The following is a 7,283-nucleotide window of genomic DNA, read 5'->3' as shown; positions in this document are numbered from 1 at the left end:
CGAAAAGGAATATTTTGGTGATGACAATGAAAATTTTGGTTTTTGACGAGTGATTTTCCTTTACGCACAATGGCTTCTCTTCATAATGGGGGCCTTACAAATGTGCATTTTTAATACAAAAGATTACAAGGGGTAAATCAGGCTCCATACTTAACATCTCCCACTTGGAGATTGATTTTCACACCAAATTTGTGACTGCTTTCCATCCTTGATTATTATCCTTGAATGCCGATTAAATATGATCAGAAGCTCAACTTCTTCTTGTTGACCACCTTTGTAAACATGTCTGCACAATTTTCACTTGTATGTACCTTTCCTAGCTTTAGCTATCCCTCTTCCAAAAGTGTGCGTATGAAGTGATATCTCACCTCAATGTGCTTTTCCTTAAATGAAAGGTTGAGTTCTTTGCAAGATGGATAGCGCATTTTCTATCACTGTACAAGACACAATCTTGTTTGAATCCAAGCTCTTCTAAGAATCTGTGAAGCCACATAAATTTTTTGCTTGCCCTCTCTCATTGCTACATCCTCTGCTTCCATGGTAGAAAGTGATACCACTTTCTGTAGCTTTGAAGCCCAACTTACTACTGTGCCTCCAACCGTGAAGAAATAACAAGTAGTGCTCTTTCGAGTATCTTTGTCACATGCCATATTGCATTAGCATATCCTTGAAGAAAAACATTAGTTCCTCCAAAATACAAAACATTTGTTGTTGTCCCTTTCAGATACCTAAGTATCTACTTCACAACTTACCAGTGCTCTTTACTTGGGTTGTCCATGAACCTACTTACAACTCCCACTGCATGTGCAATGTTTGGACTTGTCTAGACCACAGCATACATGAGAGAACCTACCGCTGCATCATATGAAACTTTAGACATAAATTCTATCTCCTCTTGTATCTTTGGACACATATCCTTGGTATTGGGACGTCATCCTAGCATAGGGAGGACATCAACATAATGTCAATCCGAGGAGTAGGATCCGGCTAGGGCATGGAAACACACAAGTGGCTTGTGCGTGCCAAATGGAGGATTAGAAGGTGAAACCTACACACAAAGAAAGCTACGGAGAGGGTATGATGTTGCTACGAGGAGTGAGCACACTACTTACTCTACCATTGGGCCTAATCTCTCACACACAAGCTTAATCATGCACTACTCTCTAATCAATCACTAATCCAACTCTAACCTCAAGCACACAATGAGCATAGAATAGCATAGAATGACCACACCAGGCACCAACACTCTACACAAGCCTACACACACTTAGTAGCATGTTTAAACAAGAGGGAATTATGAAAAAGAGAGAGATTAATCAACAAATCCACCACTAATCTTTGATTAATCAAGCATTGATTACACCATGAGCAAATGAGAGAGAAGAGGTTAGAGTTTCGCTATTGGCATGAGGCCGAATCGTCCATGCACGCACGTAGAAAGCTCAAGAACTCCATAGCCATCTCCTTCTTCACAAAGCTTATCTCAAGTGAGTAAGAAAAATCCCCTTTCACATTATGTGTTTTGAGTTATATACTCTCTAGGCTTTTTAGAAGTGGCCGGGCACCCAAATGGCCAAACTCACTTAATTTGCTATCTGCACTGCCTAGGATCTAAATATAGCTCAATGTTTACAACTTGGAACTCTTGATGAGCCCAAAACATAATTACAACCCGCATTTGCGGTCATTTGACGAAAAATCCTAAAACTTAAGTGACCGTCAATTGTGACCGTAACTCCATAGATAGTCATCAATTCCAACTCTTCTCTGCATCTCTTGCTTGTATTTGCTTCATCTTCATCTTTACTTCGCATCCGCATCATCTGGCCTTGTTAGTATTTACTAAAAATACTAAATAGCATCTTTGACTGGTCCGTTTGGCCCTTGTTGACTTAGCCGCCAAATACTCCCCCCATCCAATTTCAGTGCACGTCCTCGTGCGCTGCCTGGTTGGCTGGCATTGAAGAGATTTGAAATTGGTGGTGAATGTTGTTTTGAATAGCTGTAAGCTGTTGGGTTGACTTGTTGGTGTAATATGAGATTAGGCATTTGGGTTCAAGTAAAATCAATTGCCTTGAGTTATTATGGGAATAAAGCAAAATAAAAAGCTAGGTATAGTATTTTAGGGTCTGGAAACCGTGAATTACCAATGGGGAAAAACCTCATGGGAAAAAGTGCGCAAAGGTATGTGATATTATTATGGGAATATACAATGATGAATGTTGAGGGACTGAATTGAGTGGGCTTATAGAAATAACATGAAAGTGAATTGTTTAAGCCTTCTGTCCCTTGAAAAGGGTCGATGATCTGCCTGGAGTCTGGAGTTGCTTTGTTGTTGAATGTACCTGCAAGGTGAGTGCATGGGTTGAACAATAAAGAGTGCGTAATGCAAATATCCAATCATGGGGCATTCAATATGATTGCACGGAGTTATGCATGGGTAAGATTATACTGTGCGAGAGCAGTGTATTGATGGGTGCTCCTCAGAGTTAATGCAGCTAAAAAAGTAAATTAAATTCACTTTACTAGCTTCCACTACTCTTGAGAAGGGCGTTTGATGCAATGGTTTCCACTCTCCTAATGTGCACAAGTGCGTGTGTCTTTTGTTTTGAACACTTCGCCTCTCCACCATGATTAAAATAATACATTGACTATGCTCACCTATCCAGAATGAGCGACTTGATATAATTACGCTCAACTCTTCCAGCTTGAGCTATAGCCTAATTAGCTAGACTCATAGACCACAAAAAAATATTAGGACTTGAAGCTTAGGTCTAACACTTTGCTCATTTATCGGCTTAGCTGCCCGACTCTTGACTCTCCTTTTTTTTTGTGACTTGTCTGTTGTCTTGAGCTCTCAACAAAGTGTATATCTAGACATTTAGAGCTCAGATCCTCCAAAAGAGGGTTATTAAAGGACCATATTGGCAAAGTAGGTTTTTTCTGCCATACCTGGGTGACCTTGGTTGTCAAAATTGCTTGTTTTCACTTTTGGTCTATTATCTGAGAAGATTGGCTAGTTTCATTTTGTTGGAAGTGGGAGATGACTTCAATCTTCTTTTGCTCGTTTGTTTGCTTTGGCACCCATATATATCTGCTATTTTTTGTTGGCTTATTTTTATAGACGACATATTGACTTTTTGACGTGTATCCTCGATCTGTCGGTGTTTGTTGCTGTAAGTATCTTCAAGTTGTGTAAAATCTGGTCGTGGTGCCTTGGGTAGCCATATTTGTTTTTGTCCTTTGTAATATCCCTGCACTTGAAGTATATTTGATGGAACAAATATTTTTTTTTGTACTTTTGTATTCAATTGTATCTATTTCGTGCCATTTTTGGGAATCACGGTTGGTAAATTCCCTTGAAGATATGTAGGCCTCCTAGATTGAGACTCATTTTTGAACCTGTTTCTAGCCCTGTTGTTCGATCTCCTCTTTTGAGTTGAAATTTTTATTGATTTTCCTGTTTGTTGTTTTGGTTTGAAGCCATTTGCTAGTGTATAGCCTGATATCTTTGGTTTGGGTAACCAAACATTTGGTTGACCACTGTAGTAGCCTTGCTCTTCTAAGCTGTATTGGGAGGCAATCCATCCCATTTGTTTACCTGAATTGTTTGGACTAGGATCATTTACCCAAACTGGATCTTTGACATTGATGGCATTGGCCGCAACATAGGTTTTGATGTGCCTGTTGTGTCTTTGTTTACTCATCGTTGGGTATTTTGGCTGAAAGACCTTTTTATACTTTAGTGTAGAATGTTGGTCTATCTTTCTCTGGGGTGTTGAATCCACAGTTGTTCGCATTGATTGTTTAGCTGCATTTGTGACTTCTTTGCTTGTGGATGACATGCTTTGGTGAGTTCTGCATCTAAATTGACTTGAACAGTCCTTTGTGCCTCTATTTTTCACAATCTGTTTGAGTCTTCAATTTCCTCTGCTAGTAGCAGCTGGACAGAAGTATGTTGACTCTTTTCTCCAGATGCAATGCTTACCGTGGCCTTTGGTTCACATTGCTCTTTATTGATCTGTTTGTAGGTCTTTTGATAGGCTTCATGTGCTTGATGCACCATTTGCTTCTGTTTGTTCAAGTTAATTGTGATTTGTGTCACCTTTGGTTCCGTGGCCTCTTCAATTGGCGAGATAATATTAGGATCTGTCTTTATGACCGCCTCTTCCTTTTGATTCAAGTCTGCCTTTGAACACATTGAGATGTCTGTTTCTTGGCTTTGAGACTTGATCTCTGTCTTTGTTGAATTCTGAGGTACATTCATGAGCGCTGAACTATCTGTGCTATTAGCATTATTATGTAGAATCTTTGATTCCACCATTCTGCTTGTTAAAATCTTCAGTGGCAAGTCCTTGATTGCCGGTGCCTGCTCTGGTTCTGGATCACAAATAATTTCTTCATCCACTTCCTCTGACATTGGATCGTCCGCAGCATCTTTGTTTGATCTTTCGACTTCAGTCCTGAAAAATTCCAACCTATTTGAGACCATCTTTTGTAGCTGATCTTTCTTTGTAGCTTGATTCTCAATCGAAATATCATTGATGCCTTTGACCTCCAATATTTTAGTAATCAGTTTGTCTCTGGTATCCTTTGACAAGATATGCTTTCTTTCTGACGACTTTCGATTTGGAGATATCTGCTTTAATGATTCTGCTGCTTGCAATATGATATTGTCTTGTTTTTGCTGCTTCATCATATCTAAGTGCATCTTTACTGGGCAATTGGGTATTAGATGATTAATGCCACATTCGTAGCAATGCACATCTATTCCTATTAGTTCTATACCTGGTCGAGGTATCTGTTCATAATATTGTTGATATTCGTTGCCCATAGTATCTTTGATCAAATATGTCATCAGCATGACATGTAGATACTTGAAAACCAACACTGACGTTGGCTTTGACTGATTGCCCTTATCTTTTTCGATTGTGGCATTCTCAAGACGCTTGTAATAGCTTCCATTGTAACCCTGGTAGATGGTTGTTTCAGCCCCTGCTTCTGTGACCAACTTTAAGTCTATGTCTGTTATGAACATGTGATCCTTTATCTGTGGCTTTTGTATAGTCTTAGGACTCTGTTGTCGCTTTGATCCTGTATTTGGCTTCTGTTGTCTGCTGAATTATAAGAGAGTATTGTGACTCTCTTTTGCTGTTTGCAGTTGATAGGGTTGTCTTGATTGCAGTAAGTGAGGTGGAGATCAGACTCCCCCCATCTGAGAGTGTTCCCTATCTGTAAGAGGCATCTTTCTTATGCCAGATGTGGATATTCTAGCTTTGTCATCTAGCTCAGCTGATTGAGCTAGGTCTTTGTGAAGTCGTGCTATCTCAATAGCTGATTCTTCCATTGATTGTATGTGTGTTTCTGTTGGTACATTTTGTGGTGTATGTGTAGTGTTCTGTACCTGTGACTGTTGTGTTGTGGCACTCATCTGTGTAATGAAAGGAGTTGAATTGTGCTCATACAAATTCAAAGTTTGATCATGTGTCAGTGGAAGCCTAGAGCTTTTAAAGTGCACTTCCCTATCTTCTAGTGATTGACTTTGTGCAATAGTGGCAGTGTGACCAATATTTACTTGGTTAGATATCATTTCATCATGTGTCCGTTGCTCAATTTGGTCTTGTGGAGTTGAAGGTGACAAGATGAAAGCTGCAGCTCTTTCTGAGAATTTATCTGCAATAAGATCTAATTCATGGCATCTTCCATCTATATCATAGCTCCTGTCCCCAATGCACGTTTCCCATAGTGTCCTAGGAACTGACTCGCTAAATGTCCTTACCCGCGTGACTTGAACCCATCTTTGTCCATCAGAATCTACATAAATTGGATCTTTCCATCTCGTTTCGTGGATCCAATGAAGGGCTATTGGTTCAGGTTGCTTGTTGACTTCTGAAGTGGTTGAAGGCAACCTTCGTTTACACATGGCTTCAAGGAATTCCTTCCTGCTGGTGACTGTGTCTTCATTTTTTGGCAGATTGATTATAGTAGGCCCTGTCTCTTGAGTGATTTCTCTGTTCTGAGCTACCACTGTATCTGCATTGAAAGCTAAAGGTAAGCTCATTATCAAGCAGTAAATATTACCACTTGTCGACACGTATTTGTAACCCAACTTTGAACCATCTTCATGAGCTATGAAGCATTGATCTGGCTTGTCCGTCACTTGTTGAGGTGTTTCTGCTTTGTACCATCTACCCTCCATGTCTCTATAGAGATTGCTACAGTTTTTGTCCTTGTAATTTGACTTTATCAAGTGCACAGTGACTCGACAACTGCTAACCTCTGGAAGGTCTTGCCTACACAATTTTATTATGTCCAACTCACAACCTGGTTTGAGCTTCATGTACACCGATCCTAAACAATCTTCCATTAGGTTCTTTTGTGAATTAGCCATGTTGGTAGCTTTGTCTACTTCCACAACCTGTATTGTCGGGCTTTTCAGAGCATTTTGCTTGGACTTTAGATAGCGATTGTCTGCATCATCCATGTAGCATGGAAAGTCTTTGAAATGACATATTAACTTCAACCTGACGCCAACTGATTTGACTGTTATGAATGAGCTTGAAGCTGCAGCATAAACTGCTTTGATTTGCCGATATTGCCATTGACTGTGGCTGTTGCATTTGCTGCTCTATTTTTCTTTCAACCCTGTTATTACTGACCTGCTGAGCACTTGTATTTCCTTTTTCTAGCCTCTCCCACGGGTGACCAATGGTTTTCCTAATTCAAAGCTCTCTGCTAGGCTTAGCTGTGATCTCGACGATCTGATTTACCTGTATAGCTGTAGCACTAGTTGGCAAGATACTTACCACTGTACTGCAACGACTACTTGCCTTTGTGACCTCGATTCCAGTTGATTGAGCTATGAAATTTGCTCTTAATCTGCAAAATTGTAGATTAGCAACGCACTTTTGACCTGAACTAAAACAACCTCAATTTGCCTATTGACTGCACACTTTATATGGCGTTTAATTTAAATTAAACCACCACGTAGGTGACCATAGGTCATCCGACTTCTGGAGTGTATCTGTCCGCAACTTTTTTGCTTTTCCGGCCTCACTGTTACTCTTATCCCTGGGACACTCAATTTTTCAGCTTCAATTTTCTCTACGATGACTTGCACGGAAAGTTTTGCCTTGCAATGCTCACTTTTCCAGCCTCCTTAAGGTCACTACCATTCACTGTAGCTGCTTTTGCCCAGATGTATTACCACGTCATCATTAGGTGTAGGTCTAGCTGCCGTATGTAGCGGGTGTGACCAAGGTGGTGGACCTCACCAATTTTTT

The 7,283-nt window shown here is 40.1% G+C and overlaps 1 pseudogene; it reads right to left on the bottom strand.

The window, feature by feature from the left end:
* Nucleotides 1-3,760: 3,760 nt before the first annotated feature.
* On the bottom strand, nucleotides 3,761-4,420 carry LOC147438624 (uncharacterized; annotated as a pseudogene).
* Between the last annotated feature and the right edge of the window lie 2,863 nt (nucleotides 4,421-7,283).

The sequence above is a fragment of the Adiantum capillus-veneris genome, chromosome 16, assembly GCF_014529385.1.
Source record: "Adiantum capillus-veneris isolate H3 chromosome 16, ASM1452938v2, whole genome shotgun sequence".
NCBI classification, from domain to species: Eukaryota; Viridiplantae; Streptophyta; class Polypodiopsida; order Polypodiales; family Pteridaceae; genus Adiantum; species Adiantum capillus-veneris.
The sequence above is the reverse complement of the archived record's forward strand: the minus strand, read 5'-3'. Positions and strand labels throughout refer to the sequence as shown.